The sequence below is a fragment of the Peromyscus californicus genome, unplaced genomic scaffold, assembly GCF_007827085.1.
Source record: "Peromyscus californicus insignis strain IS unplaced genomic scaffold, ASM782708v3 Scaffold_8__1_contigs__length_139910024, whole genome shotgun sequence".
Classification (NCBI taxonomy): Eukaryota; Metazoa; Chordata; class Mammalia; order Rodentia; family Cricetidae; genus Peromyscus; species Peromyscus californicus.
The window spans coordinates 41193476-41217240 of NW_026294606.1; the positions used below are offsets into that span (position 1 = coordinate 41193476).

The 23765-nt window shown below is 43.7% G+C and overlaps 4 non-coding genes across 4 annotated transcripts; 2 read left to right on the top strand and 2 right to left on the bottom strand.

The window, feature by feature from the left end:
• Positions 1-462: 462 nt before the first annotated feature.
• LOC128104789 (U6 spliceosomal RNA) lies at positions 463-569 on the bottom strand. The gene has a single exon (XR_008216095.1). It is a non-coding gene; the product is annotated as a U6 spliceosomal RNA (small nuclear RNA).
• Positions 570-5646: 5077 nt separating this feature from the next.
• On the top strand, positions 5647-5719 carry Trnaf-gaa (transfer RNA phenylalanine (anticodon GAA)). Its single transcript has one exon. It is a non-coding gene; the product is annotated as a tRNA-Phe (tRNA).
• Positions 5720-6530: 811 nt separating this feature from the next.
• Trnai-aau (transfer RNA isoleucine (anticodon AAU)) lies at positions 6531-6604 on the top strand. Its single transcript has one exon. It is a non-coding gene; the product is annotated as a tRNA-Ile (tRNA).
• A 16764-nt stretch (positions 6605-23368) lies between these two features.
• Positions 23369-23442, bottom strand: Trnat-agu (transfer RNA threonine (anticodon AGU)). The gene has a single exon. It is a non-coding gene; the product is annotated as a tRNA-Thr (tRNA).
• Between the last annotated feature and the right edge of the window lie 323 nt (positions 23443-23765).

Below are 23765 nucleotides of genomic sequence, written 5' to 3' on the forward strand. Positions count from 1 at the left end.
TCTGCATAAACACAAGTATGGAGTGTGCGGTGTGCATAGTCAGTTAAAGATGATTTTTTTTGTTTTATGTTTGAGCAGGTAAGAGGTATCTGTTTACTTTACAAGTCTATTTGGACTGTATAATCAAATTGTAATATAAATCTCTATCCTTGCCATATGAAAGAGTGCCATGTAATAATAAGTCATGAAGACTCTGTAGTCAACAAGATTTATCATGTCTCATCTCATCTCAGAGCTGTTCCCATGTCAAGTGATCAGCTTACATGTTACCTGTCTTTGTAGTCTTCTTTGGCTTTCTCTCCCATGTCTGTAGCCAAGATACTCAGGAGGTCTCCCCATGGGTCAAATCTGATTTCTATTAATCTGGAAGGAATCCACAGTCTTTCTTTTCCTGTGGAAACAAAAGCATAACCTCTCCCCCAACACAACATTTTGTCCAACTCCCATTTTTTTTAATTTTATAAAAATATGGAACGCTTCACCAATTTGCGTGTTATCTTTGCGCAGGGGCCATGCTAATCTTCTCTGTATCATTCCAATTTTAGTATATGTGCTGCCGTAGCGAGCACCCAACTCCCATTTTGAAGTTAAGACATTTTAAAAATATATAGGTTAGTTTTATTTAGCAGTTTTCATAATTCAGTGTCTCTCAGCAGCTATTGTTTTGGTACATTACATTTAAAAAATTTAAAGTTAACAAGACACCATATGAGATCCAGACTCCTTGTGTATTTTCCATTCTTAAGTGGCTGGCTGTTCATTCTAATATCTACCCCATACAGTGATTCTGCTAAGTTCATACAGAGTACAGGTAAAAATGTTTTTCATCTCCCTTACATGATTAAAAACAGAGTATACATTTATGTCTAAGTAACTTATTACAGATTAACAGAACTTGAACAGACAGAAAGTATTTTTTCACAGCCAATTCTTTTGCTGGCAAGCTTCATACTGCTGTTACAAAGAAAGAATCAATCATTTTACTGTTTATCTTGAAAGTTAATCTTATAAGGAATCTTAAAGGAATCACAAACCTGAATTTTTGTACATAAAAGATAAAAGATAGTCAGTCAGTTGTACTTTAGATCTTTAGGGTGTTATCAGTAGTTTCTTATACCAAGAGATTGAGGGCAAGAATGAGTTATAAGGAGTTAATCATCACCTTTGATCATCAACTAACCTTAACAGTTGGGCTCCTTTGTATTTCTTAACTCAGGTATGTGTCCTTGTGGACACTGGATTGTTTTCTGTTTTTTTTTTTTTTTCATCTTAAAGCTATTTTCAAAACATTTGATCTAAACTGAAGTTATTACAAGGCTTTGTTTCAGCTAATAATGCACACCAAAATCTGTGACTGCATTTCTTAGCATTAAGATGAAAAGAATTTGAGCCAGCCTGGCTCATTGTTTTTCTTAATAATTAACTTGAGCTATGCTCTAAAGCAGCTCCTTAGGTGGAATTCATAGGTTTTAGCTGTGAAGCATATCCTTGTATTTACTTTTATTCATCAAAGCTCTGTGTAAGCCAGCATTATTATTATCAATTAGATGGTACAGCTTAGGGAGGAAGTCATCTTCATAATAATTTGCAGGTAAAAATGCCCAGTAGAATGGGATGTTTCCATGAGATAAACATATTACCTTACAGGCAGTGGGGAATTTCCCCACACCTAATTCAATCGTGTCAGATATCAGAGAAATATAGCAACAGAAACAAAGGACATTCCAGGGTCTGTGGTCTCAGGGGCCTTGCCTAACTGAGAATTATTCACCAGGAGGTTGCCTCCTAGTGGGCCAACATCCTGAACCTCAGTAGCCACTTTCAATTAATATAAATGGGTTAGTTTAAATTATAAGAGCTAGTGGGAAAAGCCTAAGCTAAGGCCAAGCTTTCATAATTAATAAGTCTCCATGTCATTATTTGTGAGCTGGCGGCTGATAACAAAGCTTGCTACACAGCAGATCTGTAAAGTGAAGTTGATGAGAAAGGACTATTTTTGTTGTTGTTTTTCATTTTCATCACAGGCCTGTACTAGCTTGGACAGTCTGTTTTCACAGTCATAAACATAGCAAGCCTGTAATTATAGCATTAGGAAAGAAGGAGGATTGGGAGTTCAGGGTCCTTCTCCTCCACATACAGGTAGGTATTCAAGGCTAGCCCAGGCAACTTGAGTGCCTGTCTGAAACAAACCAACACCCACAAAATGAACAACAACACAAACACAAACACAAACAGCAAAAATAGATAGATAACACAAATCTCAGGGACAATATTGGTTAAAAATAGCCAGACACAAAGAATGCTGATTCCATTTGGCTCAATATATACGAAGTTATTAAAACAGCTACTACAGATGATGAAAAGGTTCAGGACTGTGGCTGCCTTTGGAAGGGTATGAAATGAGAGAGAGTTTGAGCTCACTGATAGTTATGCAGGGATATAAACTTGTAAAATTCATTAAGTGGTACATACATTCAAGATTTTATACACACACACACACACACACACACACACATATATATATATATATATATATATATATATATATATATATATATATATGCATGCAGGATTTCTCTGTGCAGCTCTGGCTGGAACTCACTCCATAGATCATGCTGGCCTGGAACTCAGAGATCTGCCTGCATCTGCCTTCCAAGTGCTGGGATGAAGGGCACGGATCACCACCACCTGATTTACTCTGTAATTTATTCTCAGTATAATAGGAAATTTAAATGAAAAAGGGATCTTTGGGTGGTCAATTAGATGATTTTAGATGATGTCATAAAATCTGGGAAGAGTCTCAGAGCAGCAGGAGGCTTTGAATCATGAACCACGGTTCTCTTCCTTGGGAACTATATATAGATATGTATCTTTCCACTGCCTTTTCCCCTCCTTCTATTATACTTTTGAAAGTGGGTATTTTACTCCATTTTCTAACTTTTCAAGTATTTTTTCTATCTCTTTTTAAACAACCTTAATTTTGTTGACACTATTATTTATTTATTTATTTTTGGTTTTTCGAGACAGGGTTTCTGGGGAACTCGCGCTGTAGACCAGACTGGCCCCAAACTCTGAAATTCGCCTGCCTCTGTCTCCTGAGTGCTGGAATTAAAGGCATGTGCCACCACCACCTGGTGTTAAAATTTATTTTATTTTTAATTAAAATATAATTACATCACTTTCCCCTCCCCCTCTTCCTTTTAATCTTTCCTATGTCCCAGTTCCCTTTTGAATTCATGACCTCTTTCTCTTTAATTATTATTGTTTTACACACACACACACACACACACACACACACACACACACACACACACACATGCACACACATACGAATAATCATATAAATACAGTCTACGGAATCCATTTAGTGTTGTTGCTCATATGTTTAATGTTTTCAGGGCTGACAACTTTATATTGGATAATTAGGAGCCTCATCCCCGGGGAAGACTAAGTCTACCTCTCTCATGAGTCTTTAAATGCTTGTAGTCCTTTATCCAGGGGTAGAACCCAGTGAGATTTCTCTCATCCATGTAGGCACATCAACTGGTGTTGTCATTGTTCAGGTCTTGTTTAGGCAGCCAGGTATATTGCCGAGAATCCGTGGATGTAGTTTCCATCACAATCTGGATTTCAGCAGACTTCCTTCCTGGTCCTCTGCCTCTTACAATCTCTCTGCTCCCTCTCCACAATGTTCCTGTGCCTTCGGTGTAGGGGTTGTGTGCTATAAACGCATTTATTGTGGTTGGGCACCCCACAGCCACTTGTTCTTTGCGTTTTCACCAGTTGTGGCTTGCTGTAATGGTTTCTGTCTGCTGCAAAAACAAGCTTCTTTGATGAGGGAGCAGTGAGCACACTTACCTGTGGTTTAAGTATTTAGAATGTACTTAGGAATTATAGCGGTTTAGGAAAGTGGCGGTAGTAGGTTGTTGTCTAAGATCAATGACCTCACCAGCCGTGTTTACAGTACTAGACAAAATTTTCCAGGAGCTGAGCGGGTCTTAAGTCAGGCTGTTGGTTACTGCCAAAATACAGGCACCACAGCTGGGAAGGACTATTGATTGCCTTCCTCCCTTGCCCGCCTGGAAGCTAAGTTCTAAAGAAGGAGGCTTTTGGGTCAGATCAGATAGAATCTGTCTTCAGCAACAGGGACTTATCTTCAGCCTCTGAAGGGCAACCAAGGACAACAGCAAGGGCCTATATTGTTTGGGGAGTCTCTCAGATTTCCCCGACCAACAACTCAGAAGGAGATTTCGCATAGCTGGTGCTGGAGTTTTTGTTAGATAATTTATGGCTCTTGGGAGAATCATTATCACCCCATGCGCTGTAACTTTGTTTAAACACACACACGCACACGTACACACACATTGTAGGTAATTTTAGGTAAACATAAAATAATTTGATCCCCATGATTTCCATCTTCTGAACTGACCTCCCACCCCTTCCCAACTTACACCCCTCCCCCCGTTTTTCACGTATCTCTCTCTTCACCCGTTACGTGTTTCCTGCTAGCCCCCCTTTTAGAGCTCCTTTCCACAATTATTCTTTAAGTGAGCAGAAGATTATATTTTCAGCAAACACAATTTTTGTAATGGAACGTCCATAAAAGGAACTACAGGCAAGTAGGACAATTTTGCTTCTAAGAAAGAAGAGAGACAGACAGAGGGACAGGGAGAGAGAACTGGTAAGACTGGAGAGACACGGAGACAGGAAGAAACAAAAGTTTGATCCAGAAATGCTGGGAAGCTAGACTGGAGACTGCCCGGAGGTGATGGGTGTGGGCATTTTGCCCCTCACCTAGCCAGAATCAAGCCAGGCAAAGCTGGGTAAGGATTGGCAGGATTTCCGGCGGGGCTGCCATTTGTCATTACCCCCGCATGTATGTGGTCAAATGTTCCAGACACTGAGATGTAAAATGTTTTGTTTGCCATTCCAGAATGTACCTTGCTAAATGGGAAACTGAAGTATCTGGAGCTCCCTGTGATGTGATCTAGGAGAAAACCGTCTCAAAAGGAACACTAGCCCAAGAGTTAAATCGTACAGGTTCAATGTGCTGTGAGGAAGGCCCAGAACAGGAAGGAGAGAACATTTGTTCAGAAAAGTTGTTTAAACCGATCACACCTGGAACCATGTTTGTTATTTTAAACTTTAAAAAAAAAATGTGGTTTAGCGCAAGCTAGCTGCTTTTCATTGGCCCCTGTAATCTGCTTGCTTGCTCTTACGTGCCCAGCAATATTTGTATAAAAGACTGACGATTTCTGCAGACGGGACACGCAATTCTTTCCCTAGTAGAAGTGCCACCCGGCCCTCAGCTAACAAGCTCTTGAGACTTTACCATCTGGCATTTCTTCTGTCCTTGAGTTTGGGCTTGGTGTCCAGACCATCACACCTGTAATTCTGCTGTCTAGTGCCCTTTCCTGGCTCGTTTTCTGCTTCTCCGTTTGAGGGATGGATTAAAAACAAAAACAAAAACAAAAAACCCTGTGCTGTTAATAAACTCGCAGGCTTAGGTCTTTGGACCTTGCAGTCCTCCTGGCTCCAGCTTTTGACGCTTTTCTTTCTTAGTCTTTTTATTGATTTTTCATTCCTGGTCTTCCTCCCGGGGACCCTCTAACTTCCTGACGTGGCCCGTTAACCTCTCTGTAGCAAGCCGAAATAGCTCAGTTGGGAGAGCGTTAGACTGAAGATCTAAAGGTCCCTGGTTCGATCCCGGGTTTCGGCAAGCATTTAGTTTTACACAGTATGTGCTTTCAAACACCCACTGTGCTTGACTCTGTTACTTTGCTAAAGCTGAACGACTGACCCCATTATATGACAGCGGATTGTGTAATTTTACTGCTATCATGGAAAAAGGTTTTTGAAAATCCTCTCGTGTCCGCGAACCCAAGTTCTTCCTCAGTTTCCAGTAATTCCCTGAAGGAAAATAAGAAAATAAACAAACCAACAAACAAAAAAACACCAATGCCTATTTGTGTGAAAGTAGATGCTATTAAGTGCATGTACATGACTCAGGAAGGGAGTGTGGCTCAGAGGGTAGTGGCCCCAAAAACTGAGTTCTGAGTTCAGTCTCTAGCACCACCGTGTTTCCCTGGGCCTCGTTGTACCGAGAAGGAAAGCCACACCCGGTTCCCAGTGCTCTGTGGGAGCCCCAATTCCAAGCCTAGACGCTAATGTGTGCGACTCTATAGAGAATCCATTCCTCAACCCCACCGGTCTCTGAGTATTTGCTTTGAACCAACTTGAAAGAAACAGGTAATGATTAACAGACGACTGAGAAGTTTTCAATCTGCAGCCCAGTGACGGGCAGGCTCCGAAAAGTGAAAGAGACATCGGGTCATGAGCGCTTTTTCAGGAAAAGCTCATCAACTGTTCAAACTTTTGGTCTGAATTTTATGCTGAAGTATTCCAGATTCCCTTGTTTAAATATGTGAATATAGCTTTAAAGGTTCCTTTGGAAAAGGTGAGAACTTAGTTTTAATTGCACAAGTGCACAACCTCCTTATGTCATTCCATTTAGGGACAAACAGACGCCTGGCCGGTTAGCTCAGTTGGTTAGAGCGTGGTGCTAATAACGCCAAGGTCGCGGGTTCGATCCCCGTACGGGCCAGTTTTTGTGCCTCTCTCTTCACCTCTGTTCCGCTACTTAAAGGCTGATCGCTGGGTTCTAGAGAAAAGAAAAGCCACGTGTGACTGCAGGCGTGCGTCCGCGCATTTGGGAGGCAGAGGGAGGAAGATCTATCTTGGTTGAGTTACATTGTGAACTCCTGGTGTTAGTTTTAGAGGGAATCAGGAGAAGGTACAAATTCTCTTTTTTTCAATATAGAGAGGGGAGCAGACTCAGGATAGTGAGTGAGTTGGTGAGAGGCAATAATAGCACCAAGAAACGGTTGTTTATGTTTAATTTTTAAAATTTATTTATTCACTTATTTTTTTAATTTTTAGGACAGGGTCTCACGTAGCTAGGACTGGTCTTGAACTGGCTGGGTATCCAAAGCAAAGTCTATCTTTGAACTCCTGATCCTTCTGCTTCAGCCTCTCAGCCGGGCTTACCTTTTTTATTTTTCTGGGGTAAATAAACACGGGGTAGATAAAGCCCGCCTAGGTGAGGCTTCCAGGCGGCTCTCGGGAAGATCTCGGTAGCTGTAGACGTGGCCGGAGCTAGCTGGAGGCCGGCTGGGCTGATGCGGTCTGCAGGGTCCTGTGGGCTCCTCTGGACTTCAGACTCAGCGACGCGTCTGCCTCACAAAGACTCAGCCGAGGTGCAGAATCGCCGGGACTCCCCTGTGCCCCGCTCTTTCTCTGGTGTTAGTGTCGCTTGCACAGCCTCATCTAAGCAGACTCTCCAAGAGTTAATGCGTGCTCTCGGCTGCCTCGTGGGGTGCGAATGGCCGCTTCTGGGTTGAATCTTAGTGCAGGGCCCATCAAATGCATCGTTCCTGAGCCCGCACCGGATCAGGGACCGGAACACGGAGCTGTCCGCCGGAGGCAGCGCTTAGCGTCCTTCGCCTAACCTCTGGTACATTAGTCATCCCCAAATCCTCTGTGGGAGGGAAGACAGCAAATCCATGCCCAAACTAAGATGCTCTTGGTATAACTTCAGAAAATTCTCCCCACTTCACAGCAACCTCAGCATCCTTCTCCACTGTGCCTGAAGCAGAAAAAATAAAATCTTCTCACTTTAGGTGCGCACTCTAAGGCTTCCTTTTCGAGCTCTCGCCTCACTCCCTCCTCTCTCCCTCCCTGGGGAGTTCTTGTGTTTTAACCTGTGCCCATCTCTGCATAAGATCGCGGAGCTGAGGGCCAAGGATGGGGACCCGCGAGGTCGACCAGGTCGGTGGCCAAACACAGTCTCGAGGGCTCCACTGCGGCCACACCGCCAGTGCCTCGCGTCCCCACAGCCGGGCTTGTATCAACACTCCTTAGGGAGATGGCCCTTCCTTTTTGCAGTGGCCGTTTCCAGAGAATGAGCTGTGCGGGGGGAAGGAGTGACTGACTCCTTAAGTGAGAACTCTTTCGGCAGGAAAAAGTATTGATGAAGCCAGACTGGAAAGAGTTCTTTATATAGCTTATTTGTTTGTTGAGATCGAGCCTTGAAATTAGCGATTCTTCTGCCTCCGCCTCCCAAACGTTGGCATTGCTGGCCTGCAACCCGGCCTCTCCTTTAGGGTGTTTATTTAATGTAATTTGTATTATTTTTAAGTTAGTATGCAAAGCGGTAAGTTTCCTTGTGGCATTTTCATACATATATCATTACACTTCGAATACTTTGATGTAATTCTCCCACTTGCCCTCCCGGGTTCCCTCCCTTGCTGATTCTCTTCCTCCCTCCAAATGCTTTTCAGATCCTGCACTTTTTGTTACTCTCTTGCCCCCTCCTCCCCAACCCCGCGACACACACACACACACACACACACACACACACACACACACACACACACACACACACACACCCCTTGGACCTCCTCCTCCTGGTCTTTGTCCTCTTTCTGTTTACATGCCCCTCTGGTTGTAAAGCATTTCTTCTGACTCCTCGAATTAGGAAGAGCTAGAAAGCAGAAGGAAAAGTTCTCAGAATAAGGGTGCTTAACTGCTTCGGAAGTAGCGTACAGACACAGAAAATAACTTCACAGATCCCGAAAGCTTAGGCGCTTGGATACTACGAATTGCTTCTACATGAATTTGAACGAACACATTCAGAAGAGAAACAAGCTAACCGAAGCAGCTAGAAGTCCCGTCTGGAACCTCCGGATTCGTAGTCAGAAACACTGTTCATCGCGCAACTGACCCGCACCCTAAGTGCCTTCCAGGGCTGTTCAAGGACTTTGCTGTGCTGCAGCAACTAGAAAATTCTATCTAGGCAGTAACACAACTCAGAGCCATATCAGGGTTGAGGGGTGGGAACACAGCATGCAGTTAGGAGATCATGATTTATTTGCCTACAAATTTCCACGCAAAGTTGTTTATTGGAAGCAAGGGCCAATTTTAATTTTTAAAATTAATTTTGTTAGCTTATTCAATAATGACTTTTTAAAACACGTATCATTGTACCTTGCCCATTGTCACTCTTTCTCCCTCAATGACGTCCTTCCTCCCCAGAAAGACCTTCTCCTTTGGTGCATTAACATGCACACATACATGGAATTTACATATAGATTCTGCATATGAAAGAACATATGCCATATTATGTATTTCTCTCTTTTTAGACCTCTTCTACCCTGGCAGAGTGCCCTTCCTAATTTTATAAAGACCACTTTTTATCTCTGAGGTATTAGTTATGCTTTAAGGAGAAGATTAATTTCTTCAGACCTGTGTTTATATCTCTTTTCTGTGACCAGTTTTGAGCTGTTTCGTTGGTTCAGCCGAGTCGTGTGCCCATACTGAATTTCCTGCTTTAGAGCTGAATGGATGCTGATCAGGCACCAGTCACCACTGGGCAGTTCTGTTGTCAGGAATGTAATTATTGAAAAGGTGAGGTGTCTTTCCATACATTTCAGAAGATATTGATCAGAGTCTTTCCCTGTGTCCAAACACATAAAAAGTGTCATTAATCACCATGGATACATTTATTGTAAAGTAGTATTATAACTCAAAGAAATAACTAAAGGCACTTACATATAAAATAGAATTCAGCTCCTGGGTGGTCCCTGCATGATTTCAGGTTGTAAAAGATTTGTCAGGGTAGGGTGCTGATCCTACCACCAGACCACTGAATATTTTGCAGAAATCGAACAGGAATATGTAGCTGTAAGCAGAACTTGAACCTGAACCTGCATGGGGAGCCCCATTGACTCAAAGTCCAGTGTCTTAACCACCCAGTCATCACCAAACTAAAGTAGGAAGACTTATTCATTTAAAAATTAGCATATACCATTTGCTCTGCAGCGTGGGCTAGAGATGAGACTGAGCTCCACTTGACGGGCACTCTTCAGAGAACACTTTCTTCTACAGCAACTGCCTGACTCCACACACCTTCTACACAGCAGAACTCCTTGGTGTTCCTCAAGCCAAGGCAGCAAGGAATCTCTAAATGTGTAATCTGGTTTGTTTGTTTTTCCTGTCTGGTGTCAGGCACTCTGAAGGTGTAAATGATTACAAAATAGCCATGGCTCCATTTACAATAGAATCCTGTGCTTCGTTTGTCTGGAGTTTTAGAATACATGCTGAGTATAATCTGCTGTGCTGTGGAAACCTTCTTAGGGTGCCCACAGTTACTGAACTTGTGCACCAGGATGGGCCCAACTTCAGCTGGTTGTTGAGCCCTCTTCCCAAGTGAGGATGTGAAACGACGACAGTGATTGCCAGTCAGTGAACACAGCAGCGCCATCCTCATCTCCAGGTCTCTCCGCGGGCGCCCTCCTCACCCCTGTTAGAAACTAATGGAGAATCTCAGTGTCACACAACGAAACACACAAACAAAGAGAAAGTAGCTGGGCAAAGCAATTTCTTTTTGCAAAAAGGGTGTGCCAGAATCCAAACTAGGCTAACAAGAGTACTTGGCCAATTCGGCAGAATTCTGTCTTTCATTTGTAATGTTGTTAGTGACTTCGTCTCACACCGTGAGTGGGAGCTTGACTTCACAATCTGATTGATTGCTAAACCCCACAAAGGAGAAGGGGAAGGCTCAGGGAATATGAGCCTCTGCTGAAGTAACTACCTTTGATGGAAGAAAAAAAAGTTTTTCATGATCTCAGCCCCATGGAAACTGTTTGAGATGCAGTCCACCCACACAAAGGCAGTCTTGTGAGGCTCTCCTTCCCTTCCCACCTCTTCCACGCCTTAGGTTCTCATACCAAGTTATTGTCTTCACTTTCCTTGTGTGTTGCTGGATCCTAATGGTTCCCTCCGGGGAAGGGGTGAGAAGGCGCGGTATCAATGACACAGACACTGAGAGGGAGTCAGGTGAAGGCAAACAGCAGACTCATTTATTCAGTAATGGGGAAGGCCTTATATAGCCTCCTCCGGGCACCCAAGCTGTGTCCCAATCTGGTGACATTGCATGGTCGCCCCTCATCAGCTAGGGATGATCAGAACCTCTGACAGCGCCTGTTGCTAGGCCCTCAGGCAGACTCCAAGTTGGTTCATAAGGAAGTACATTATGTGCATGCCTTGGCAACTGGTTTGAGCCAATTTCCTTGACCCTATGGGCCTGTCATACTGCACTTGTGTCTATTATCTGTCTGTCTGTCTGCCTGCCTGTCTACCTACTTATCTATACATCTACTTCCCTCCCTCCCTCCCTCCCTCCCTCCCTCCCTATAATGTATATACCTATCTCTCCAATCCAATCAAGAACTCCTGGGAGGCATGATAGTGTCTTTTATTTTGGGGGTGGGAGGGTGAGGAGGGAGGTTAGTGGCAGTGGAAACAGAGTCTCTTAACAGATAGGTGGCATGTGTCTGCAGTTCTAGCATGGGGGGGGGTTGGGGCAGAAGTATAATCAGGAGTTAAAGGCCAGACTTTAATACTCAGCAAGTTTGAGGTCAGTCTTGTCTGTATGAGACCCTGGTCCTCAAGTCCTGCAAACCTGGAATGTTGTCAGGTTGCCTATGACAGGGTACTTACTTGGACAATACTCTCGATAGTCTAAACTTTCCTCTCACTTTATGTTGCTCTTTAATTTTTTTCTTATGCTTCCCTTTTGCTTTTAGGAGATAGCCGATTTTTATTTTACCAGCATCCTTCTCTTCTATGGAGAAGAATTCTATTTCAGGAAAAATAAGAAATCCCCTTAAAAGAGCTGTGGTTGTGAAGCAGCTGAAACATTTCTGCATTGTCTAATCCCAATCTTAATGCTACACCTCTTGGATTTTATTGAGACAGGGTCTCACTATGTAGCCTTGGCTGTCCTGGAGTTTAACAGCGATCTGCCTGCCTCTAACTCCTGAGTGTCAGGATCAAAGGCATGCACCACCATGTCCAGTTCCCCCTGCTTTCTTTGGAGACTTTCCAGGCTTCTTCTTCTTTTTTTTTTTTTTGACAGGGTTTCTCTGTGTAGCTTTGTGCCTTTCCTGGATCTCACGCTGTAGACTCACACAGATCCGCCTGGCTCTGCCTCCCGAGTGCTGGCTTCATTTTTAACGCCACCCATTAGAGTCTTTCCCTTTACTTTTAGCTTGGCAGGAGGCGGTCTGCTTTCTCACTGCTGCTTCTCCCCCTCACTCTGGACTTTGGGGACCACGGATGTTCCAATCTGTTTTCTACCCTGGACTTTGGGGACCACGGATGTTCCAACCCTTTTTCTACCCTGGACTTTGGGGACCACGGATGTTCCAACCCTTTTCCTACCCTGGACTTTGGGGACCACGGATGTTCCAACCCTTTTCCTACCCTGGACTTTGGGGACCACGGATGTTCCAACCCTTTTCCTACCCTGGACTTTGGGGACCACGGATATTCCAACCCTTTTCCTACTTTTTCCTTTTACTCTGACAGTTGCTTTTGGAGTTCAGGAGTTTCTGCTCTTGCGTCCTAGGAGCAGTTCTCGAACTTTTTTTTTTTTTTTTTTTTTTTTTTTTTTTTTTTTTTATTTATTTATTTTATTTTTATTTTATTTTTTTGGTTTTTTGAGACAGGGTTTCTCTGTGTAGCTTTGCGCCTTTCCTGGAACTCGCTTTGGAGACCAGGCTGGCCTCGAACTCACAGAGATCCGCCTGGCTCTGCCTCCCGAGTGCTGGGATTAAAGGCGTGCGCCACCACCGCCCGGCTAGTTCTCGAACTTTTAATTTGACAGGTGTCTGTGTTGCGTGTGTCCATATTTAACTCTTTGATCTGAACATTGCCTCTCTTCTTTATCCTGCATTTTTCTTTTTTTTTCTGTTCTGTAATAATGTTAGAATTTACTATACTTTCATTGAACTACAAAACCTTAATATTTCAATATTAAAAAAATACTCACCAGCTACTCTTGAAATGAGTTTGTTTTTCACTGCCTGTGAAATATGCTAGGCTTTCTTTTCTCTTCTCATTTTGGTTTTGCAAGACAAGGTTTCTCTGTGTAGTCCTAGCTATTTTGGAACTTTCTCTGTAGACCAGGCTGGCTTCAAACTCAGAGATCCACCTGTCTCTGCCCCCCTCTTGTTAAGACTAAAGGTGTGCGCTTCTGGAGAATTGTTAAGAAACTGAAATGAAAAAAAAATTATTAAAAACAAAAAGAAAAGAAACTGAAATGATTGTAAAACGTATTTTTAAAAATTAATTTTTATTGGATGTATTTATTTTATGTGTATGAGTATAGAGATTCACCATATGTATGCAGAGCCAACGTAGGTCAGAAGAGGGTGTTGGATCCCCTGGAACTGGAGCTTTGGATGGTTTTGAGACACCATGTGGATGTTGGGAACTGCACCTGGATGCTCTTTGTGGCTGAGCAATTGCTCCAGTCCCAGGTGTAGAATATTTTACTGTTGCTAAGTGCAAGCTTGTTTCCGTCAGGACACAGCCTCCTTCAGTAGCACATACTGCGTTTGTTTCAAACTCCGCAAAACCAAATCACTTAGGATCTTGCATTTGCCACATTCCCAACCCCCCCTCCTTCCTTTCTTTCTTTTCTTGTGTTTTTCAAGACAGGGTTTCTCCGTGTAGCTCTGGGTGTCCTGGAACTCTCTTTGCAGACCAGACTGGCCTCTAACTCAAAGATCCACTGCTTCTGCTTCCAGAGTGCTGGAATTAAAGATATGCGCCACCACCACCTGACTCAAATACTCTTTCAGTCCGTCTGTGAGTAACATTTTTGGGAAGCAACTCCTGTGATAAACCAGAGGTAGTATTAACACACAATAACTATATAGCCTAAGTATTTTGAAATGTCTTTTGTCTTGAAATAGGCTTTCCCCATTTCCTTCAAGGGAGCACAACGTTTACACGACCTTGCTTTTGTTACTCTGTTCCCCATATTTTTGCCTAGGGTATCCTGAACGGTAGGCGAGCACTTACCATTATGCTACTTCCCCAGCCCTCTGGGTAGCCTTGGATTTAAAATTCTCCTGCCTCAGCCTCCTGAGTATTTGGTATTACAGGCTTTGACGCTAGACTTGGCTTGCTTCTTCGAGTCTCTGAATTCTGGCTTTCCCTGCCTGTCTCCCCATCTTTCTAGTCTCCTCATTCATTTTCACCCTCTGACTGCCTGTGTCCCATCTAGACGCTTCCTTCTCCAGGAACCCAGAACGTCTGATTTACATGAGTTGGTGAAAACACTGGTTCCAGATTCTGCAGTCCGTATGGCCTTGGGCAAGGTAGTTATCCATGCGTGATCACTCCTTAGCTACTGCAACTACAAGTCAGGAATGATTATAAGTAACAACGGCAGTAGTAGTTGGTCATTTCTTTTACTCTTTGCTCTGTACTCTTTGGGGGGCCCACAACCCAGTTCCCAAATAATTATACACAGAGGCTTATTATTTCTTGTGAATTCCTGGCCTTAGTGGGGCTTGTTCCTAGCCAGCTTTCCTTAACTTAAATTATCCCATCTACCTTTTGCCTCTGAGCTTTTATCTTTCTCTATTTCTGTGTACCTTTCTTCTTTCTCTGTGGCTGGCTGTGTAGCTGGGTGTCTGGCCCCTGGAGTCTTCCTCTCCTCCTCTTTCTTGCTCCTCACTCTTCTCTTCCCAGATTTTCTTCCTATTTATCCCCTCTGACTGTCAGCCCTGCCTATCCTTTTTCCTGCCTTGCTATTGGCCATTCAACTCTTTACTAGACCAATCAGGTGTTTTAGGCAGGCAAAGTAACACAGCTTCACAGAGTTAAACACATACAACATAAAAGAACACAACACATCTTTGCATCATTAAAGAAATGTTTCACAGTGTAAGAAATTATAAACTATCTCAAAATAATATTCCACAACAGGCAGTTACCTATAAACTCACTTTGTGAGTTTATAGAAAACCACTAAATATATTACTTAATAGCTAAAAATAAATAACTATGACTCTTGTCCAGATTTGTTCTTTCCTGTCATTATTTTCTTCTTTCTTTCCTTTTTTCTTTCTTTTATTTTCTTTTAAGATGGGGTCTTGCTGGGCATAATGGCTTAGGGCTTTAATCCCAGCACTCAGGAGGCAGAGGCAGGCAGATCTCTATGAGTTTGAGGCCAGTCTAGTTTGTATAGTGAGTTTTAGGTCAACAGGCCAGCCAGGGATTAGTGAGATCCTGCCCTGGTTGATCTCTTACTTGTGCCTCAGGGTCCTCAGTGTCAGGATTACAGGTGTGTGCCATCACCCTTGGCTTCCTGTTATTTATTTCAACATGTTATAGGAATTGCAAAGATAAAGACTTGAAGAATGTGTGTCAGAAGTGCACATGTGTGAATCATAACTTGTGTACCAGCTCCACGTCTCTGCAAGCCTCAGAGAATGCACTGGGGTTTAGAATTATGTTCAATAAGTGCACTTAATATGTCTCAGGAGTGCATAGCACAGAGCAGAGCATCCTGGATTCATCATGCATTGACAACAGATGCTGCTTTGTCCTGATCAACCCACCTTTCAGGAGATGGATCATTTAGGTTATCACACTGACAAACATAGAGGAACAAAGGAAAATACATGCTTCCTGTGAGGGCACAGGACTTTCACTTAGGGAATTCTCCCAAGAAATCTAAGTGCACCAAGAGAAAACTAGGCAAAGCACAGAGGTTTTTCAGAGAAATACAAAACTGCAAGTGTGATGTCCAGTGGTAGGAGAGAGGCCACTGAAGGGGCCCATCTCCAGGAGCAACAAACATCAAGACACAGTGTCCTGTGACTTGTGGTCAGGCTGGCCAGGTACACAGAAAGGGTGTTATGGAGTAGAGCAGCTATAGACTGTCCAGTACATGCCAGACTCTAGGGAGAAGGAGACAGAATCTCATTCCGTAGGTCAGGCTGGCCTGGAATTTGTGTGATTCTCTTGCCTCTGCCTCCAAGCACTGATTTTACAAGGGTGAGTCACAAGCCCAGCTATTCCAGGCCATCCAAGACTGTAGTGTTTAATGATGGTTGCGGAATGTATAATAGATTTTAAAATGTAAACCCTTGGGTGCCTGGTGTGATAGCCCTCGACTTTAATTCCAGTATGTTGTCGGAGGCAGAGGCAGAATCTCTGAGTTTGAGCCTAGCCTGGTCTACATGGAGAGTTCTAGGCCAGCTAGGACTACTGCTATCTTGTCTCAAAAGAGAAAAACAACAGCAGCTAAACCCCCACCAACTTGTTTTTGCTGCTTTTTATACCTTTATTTCACCGGAATCCTTTTTTCTTTTTCTTTTTTCTTTTTGAGACAAGGTCTACTTTGTTATGTAGCTCTGGCTGTCCTGTAGACCAGGCTGGCTTCAAACTCACAGAGATCCACCTGCCTCTTGCCCCCTCAGTGCTAGAATGAAAGGCATGTGCTGTGGGATGGTCTTTCTGTATGCTGTGAATATGTATTGCTACCACTGATTAATGAAGAAGGTGCTCTGGCCTATAGCAAGACAGGTTATAGCCAGGTGTGAAATCCAAGAGAGATACAGGGAGAAGAAAGGCAGAATTGGGCAGACGCCATCCAGCCGCCCAAGGAACAAGATGTCAGCAGACCGGTAATGCCACGGCCACATGACAAAACATAGATGAATAGAAATGGGTTAATTTGGGATGTAGGGGCTGGCTAGCAATAAGCCTCTGGCATAGAACAAACAGTTTGTAATTAATATTAAGCCTCTGAGTAATGATTTTAAAAGTGACTGCGGGACTGGGGCAGGACAGAGAAAAGAGTCCGGCTAGAGGCATGTGCCATCACACTCCATTTTGCCAGAATATCTTGAATCTAAGATCTGGTGTGATTCAACCTCTAAAAAGATAAATTAAGCTATCTTTAAAAGGTACGAAAGAATTTACTTTGTCAGGATCACCAGCCTTTTCTCAGATCTTTTGTGGGCAGGGGGAGGTAATTTTGGCAGAAAATGCCTAACAAAGCTCTGCATCCTGGGACCCTGTCTCTGCCATCCCTGTGTTTTCTTAGGGCAGCAATGTGAATTGTGTTCCATACTGGGAGAGAACAGTAAAGTCCACTTTCCAGCGTGTGGGGTAGCAAAGTGGAAACAGCTGCTAAGGCTCATGCCTTAGTGATAAGCACTCAGCAAGGTGCCAATCCTCTTCACTTCTTGTTTCTTAGAAGTCCTGCAAAGAGCACACATTTTAAGCTGGTTGCAGAAATGGTCTGCCCTTTTCCACGCGGGTCAGGATGGCTTGGGTCGCCTGGGTCTGCAGAGGCTCTGCCAGACACATCCTCGCATTCAGGGCCAGAGGCTTTCCTGGCTGACTGGAAGCAGGACTGGAGATGGTCACCAGAATAAAGGTAGAGTCGCCAGCAGTGGCAGTGAAAACTATGATCTCAACACTTGGGAGGCTGAGGCAGGAGGACTGACTGAGTGAATTTGAGGTCTGCTTGGGGTGAGACTGTTTAAAAACCAAACCAAACCACCACCACCACCACCAACAACAACAAAACAGATGGGGAAGGATGAAAGGGACAGGCAGGGCAGATGGGGAGGGTGGGAAGGGAGATTTGATTCAGGTCTGTGATTCCAGGAAAGCCAGAGTTATATCCATTGCAAGGGTCGGGTGGAGGTTGTTGGGTGTGTGGGGTCCTGAATCTCCTGGGTTCGTTGGCACAAACAGGATTGCATAAGTACAGAGGGGGCCTCTTGGCTGGATTCCACTTTCAGTGCCCGAGGCATCATTTTGTACCGCTGGGCCCCTGATGGAGCTTAAACGTTTGAGTGAATGTTCAAGTCCAGGACCATAACAATAATAGAAACTCAAAAGCAAACCTCAACTATTTCTGCCCAGTTTCAAACAAGGAACCTTTCTGGAATTGGCAACTAGTACTCCACAAAAGCCATATAGTGGGTCTCTTGCTACCTTTGATTACAGAATTGTTTCTTGATATCTTCATTAGGAAAATTTGAATTTTTCTTTTCTTCGCAGAAAAACTTGATTTTTTTGTTGTTTTGTTTTGTTGTTGTTGTTGTTGGTTTTTTGAGACAGGGTTTCTCTGTATAACAGCCCTGGTTGTCTTAGAACTCTCTTTGTAGACCAGGCTGGCCTCAAATTCACAGAGACCCACCTGCCTCTGCCTCTCAAGTGCTGGGATTAAAGGCATGCACCACCACCACCCCGAAAACTTTCTGTTTTAATCTTGTGAATCTCCTTAAATTTTTTTCCATTGACAAAGAGAAATGATATGGAGGGTGTGTGATGAACTGTCACTGGCAGAAATGCCTTCACCAAATGTGTCCATTAACGTGTGGACTGTTCAGAGCCGCTTGCCCATGGTAGTCAGAAAACTGGGAAATACTCTGGTGTCCCAGGGACAAGCAATGCTAGAGCTGAGTCTTGAAAGAGAAAAGTTTGCTGGTTGCAGATTTGTCAGAGAAGGAATGTGTCACTAGCAAATGACTCAAACAGGAGGAACCAAGAGTGTGAAGCAGGACACGGAAAGAATGGATAAGGGTGGGGGGGGAATTTATGGACTGGATAATAAAGAACAGACATCTAAAGAGGGGATGATATCTTTTAATCTGAAAGTGAGGAGGCACCCCCATTCTTCTCCCTCTCCAAACCCACCACTTAGAGAGTCTCCGAACCAAGGAAAGGCACCAAAAATCCCAGTTCCACATTCTTGGTGACTTTTGCAGCTTCCTCCCCTGAAGCTGCCAGCCACCCAGGTCCCCACCTAAGCGCTCAGCTTTTGACTATACTTGGGTACAAAGCCAGCTTGTGGCGGACACATCATTATCCTTCACCTACAACCTATAAAACTTTCACACCTTGCCTACAATCTATAAAACTTTCCTGCTGGGGCTTGGGTTCGTGACTTCTCCAGGTATGTTCTCTGAGACCAGTGAACCCGTCCAGAAGTTGCTTTGTTCTCAATAAACTTGCTGTTAGACTATTTCAAGTTGGCTTGATCTGGCTTATTTCTTAGTCAGAGAAACTTATGGGGGGTGGTGCGGAGAGCAGAAAATCTGTAGGTGGAGTTTTCCTGTCCTGCAGCTGCTCTCAAAAAATCACTCAGAGACTTAATATGAATTATAAATGCTCAGGCTTGGTACTAACTAGCTCTTACAACTTAACCCATCTCTATTAATCTATATGCTGCCCTGAGGTTGTGGCTTTTACCTCTATCTTATTTTGTGTGTCCGACTCATTCTCCATCTGGCTGGTGTTTCCTCTGACTCTGCCCTTCCTCATCCCATCATTCTCAGTTTGGCTTTCCTGCCTACTTTTATCCTGCTCAGCTATTGGCCAGTCAGCTTATTTATTAAACCAATCTTAGCAACATACATTCACACAGTCTACAGAAGGATTATTCCATAGCAAAAACCTATTAACTTCTTGGTTTTTTGCTTTATTTTTAAAGTAGATCCAGGGCCTGGAGAAATGGCTCAGTGGTTAAGACCACACACTGTCCTTGCAGAGGACCTGATTTCAGTTCCTGGAACCAATGTCCAGGAGCTTGCAACTCTTATAACTCCAGCTTTGGGGATCCAATGCCCTCTTCTGACCCCCACAGATACTCATGCTCATATTCATGCATATACCACCCACCCATCCTATACGCACAATTAAAAGCAAAATAAGTCTTTACAAAAGTGGATGCAAAGGAAACACTTAGGTTAAAATGAAAAATAAACATTTATTCAAAAGAAGGCAGAAGGAACAGAAGAACAAATAAAATTCAATAAGGAACAAAGAGCAGGAAAGACCAGTAGACAAGAAATGATACAAAGATCACATGAATAATTTCATCAAATGTAAATGGGACAAGTCATTCAACAAATCCGGAGATTGTTGGGCTGGATTATAAAATAAAGCAAAAGAAGGAGTCAATTACATTTTGCTTCAGGGAGCACCCCGAGAACCCAGATGTGGTGGTGTGATTGGGGCCTCTAAGACCCAGAGAAAAGAAAAACAGAAATAGCAGCTGCAAGCCACAGAGATGTGAAGTATTCTCCTGCAGTGAATTTTTTGTGTGCTATTGTAGCTTTCCCATTTGATTTACCCAAGAACTTCTAACCGTATACAATTGGGGCATTTTGGATAACATTCCCCAGCCGTGTTTATTCTTTATTAGTGAACATCTGGCCAGGGCCATTCTCTGGACAAAAGTATTTCATCTGAGATACTTTCAAACATCCCAGGATAGACAGCAGATAGATGAGCATCATCCTGATCTCATCTCACCTACAGATAAGAGAAGATAACCTCACTAACCTTAAATCCTTAATTCCCTACCTCCAGTAGTCATTCCCCTTTTGGGTTGTAAATAAAATCTGACATTTACGGCTCTTTGTGTGGATCTTATCACCTCTCTCTATGACCCTGAAAGAATTCAAGCCTTGTGACCTTGCTTTGGCCAGAGCATTGCTGATTGCATGTGTATGTAAACTGGAAACTTCAGAGACTGGGGGAGAACTAAGATAGAACAATGAGAGAACAGCAGAAGAAAGGAGAGGAGCTAAGTATGAGACCAGAAAAGAAGCTGTGTAAATGGAATTGACTTAGAAGAATAAAGTGAATGGATTAAAAGAGCTCAGTGTACATAGATTCATTCCATATCCCTTGGAATAGATCCCAGCTGCTTGTAGCATCTTCCCCTGGACTCTGGGAGAATTCTTCTCAGGGCAGGTACCTGGGAAGAATTCGATAAATAGCTGCACAGGTTGGGCAGTGTCCTTGACCACACCTTTCTTACACCCCCTCCTCACTTAGTAAGTCTTTTCAGAAACCTTGAAGGAAGGACGAGGAGGCTGCCATGTGGTTTAGTCTCTGCCAAAATGCTTATGTGAGGTCTTGCTACCTGCTCCAAGCAGCCCTGCCTTCCTTTTTAGACTCCTAGTTTAAGGTTTTAAGCCAACCAATAATTTACCATATTTGGGAGACAAAGAAACAAAAAGCAGATAAAAAGCACTGTTTTTTCTGTATTCACTATCAGATTTCGTTAAAAATAATAGTTCACCTGTGCATGCACATGAAAGCTGTTTTCCTGAAGAAGCCTCTGTGTTCTGCCTCTTGGATCAGAATCCCACAGCAGTGGTGTCCATCTGGAATCCCAGCCCTCGGCAGACCGAGACAGGAAGGGTGCTGTGAGTTCCAGGCCAGCCTAGGCTACAGAATGAGACCCTGTCTCCAAAGAGAAGTAGAGGAAAGAAAGGAAGAAGGAAGTAAGGGAAGGACAGACAGATGGAAAGACACAGAGAGGAAGAGAGGCAGGGAGTTACCTTCGAAGCTGATGTAAAGCATTCATGGTGGCACACGCCTGTAATTCCAGCACTCTAGAGGCTGTGGCAGGGAAACTGTCAGAAGTTCAAAGTTACCCTGGGCTACATAGTGAGCTCCAGGCCAGCTTGTGTTACAGAAAGAAAAAAGTGAAGACTTGGAAATGTATTATTTGATTTTTGACACAGTCTCACCACATAGCCCAGACTGGCTAAGAATTTAGAATAAATAATCCTCCTTAGCACCGGGGGTTACAAGTGAGCACCCATCACATGTCTGGCTTAGACTCCCAGTCTTGAAAACAGGGAAACAAGCAGAGGTGGTTCTAAGGCAAAGCAGAGCTCCTCAGGGGCTCAAATAGGGATCAATAAGATCAGCGGGAACAAATACTTCACCGGTGGTGCTGGGGAAATCAGCAGGACTGTAATGATCTGAAGGGAGCTAATAGGTGTGTGGAGTTGGATCTAACGCAACTTTAGAGAGGATTGTTGTTTGGGGAATGTCTTTATTACTGTTCTGTTGCTATGAAGAGACACCATGACCAAGGCAGCTTGTAGAAGAAAGCATTTAATTGGGAGCTTGCTTACATTTTCAGAGGGTTAGTCCATGATCATCACAGTGGAGGCATGGCAGTAGGCAGGCATGGTGCTGGAGCAGTAGATAAGAGCTTACATCCAGATCCACAGGCGGGGGTGGGGGTGGGGATGGGGGTGGGGGTGGGGGGAGAGACTGGGCCTGCCTTGGGCATTTGAGACATCCAAGCCTACCTCCAGTGACATACCTCCCCTAATAGGGCCACCCCTCCTACTCTTTCCTTAACAGTCCACCTACTGGGAACCAAACATCTAATATTTGAGCCTCTGGGAACCTGCGGACACCTCACAGTGGAATGTCAGAGCTGGAAGTGTCAAGATGGAGGAGATTTGTGTGTGTGTGTGTGTGTGTGTGTGTGTGTGTGTGTGTGAGATCATGACTAAGGTGTGGGCCCAGGCAGCCTAAAACTTAACTACCTGTGTTTGATGGACACTTCTAAGACTCTGAGCGACTTATGTGAACTGTGGACTGGGCCTCGCTCTGTGTTAGACATAAAGCACTACAGCAGACCCCAAGGACAGTGGACTGCAGCTAGTCTGGAGAGTACTCGTGTTTGGAAGCCATTTTCTGTAGTGTGGTTATTCACACCTTTATTTTAGTTACTTTAATTTTGTAGTAGTGACAATCTAACACAGGGCCTTGTGGAAGCCAGGCAAGCTTTCTGTCACTGAAGTATGTCCCCAACCTAAGTGGTCCTTTACACTGTCAGTCTTCTGGCACACTGCATAATCTTTCATGTTCAGCTCCGTGCCCCCCCCCCCCCAAAAAAAGAGCTACCCAGTCATTAGGTCATTAGAGGCAGGCAGGAGAGGAAGCTTCATGAAATTTAATGTTCTGCTTGTAGAATTCTGTGAACCTTATTAAGGAAGGGAGATTGGGCGTTTAGAGAGGCTAACATAATCTGAAAATACATCTTAGAATATAAAAAGTAGGAAAAGAAATAGAAAATAAAACACAGATGTCTTAATTTTTCAGAGTTTGATGTCTTTGAGTTATTCTATGTAAAACCTGCCTGAAAAGGCTTAAAGACATGAAGCTCAAAATGATTTTTTTTCCCAATTACCTATAATCAGTTGTCAGTTGTTAAATACTTAGGTTTTGTTACTAACCACCTTTTGAAAAACGCAGGACCTTGCTATGTGTCAGAAGCTGGTCTTGAACTCCTGATCCTTTCGCTTCCTCGTCCCAAATGCTAGAACTGCGGCGTGCGGCGTTCCCAATGTGTTTAAAGTTCATAAATTATCATAACTTCTTCTCAAACAGTGTGTAGTGACAAAGAGCAAACCTCAGCTAGTCTAGACTGACTATGTATTTCAAATCTCGTGATCTCAAAACCAAAGTTCTGACCTGTCCTCAGGAATTACTCGAAAGCTTTTCCCGAATTACTCCATTTCCCGCCTCCACCTTCCAATGCAAGCAGTCGCTGAGTTTCTCAGCAAAGTTTAAAAGGTTGTATGTATTCCATCCCATAGGATCTGAAGAAAAACACTGCAATTCAATTGGGAAGAATACCAGGTCGGGTTAATAATTAACCAAAGCAAAAAGGCCCCGCTGGGATTTGAACCCAGGATCTCCTGTTTACTAGACAGGCGCTTTAACCAGCTAAGCCACGGAGCCAGAGCTGAAAAGAGGCGTAGTTATGTATTATTTGAATACGATCTCACACATTAGTAAAGCTCAGCAACCCTGGAAATTAGCTTGGAAATTTAAAAAATCAGAAATACCAGTCATAACTAAAGAAGAACTTTCTCTTAAAATGGTTGCATAGAAAATCTGGATTGAAGGAAAGACCTCCGTTGACCTTTGCTGAAGCCAGAGGAAATCTCCTCTCATCCACCGCTCGTCAAAGCCGCAACTGCGGGTGTGTGGTTGCGGGTGTGAGCAGCATCTCTAGACGCCGTGGGCGGAGCACAGGGAAGAAAGCCCGTTAGCGGGCTCGG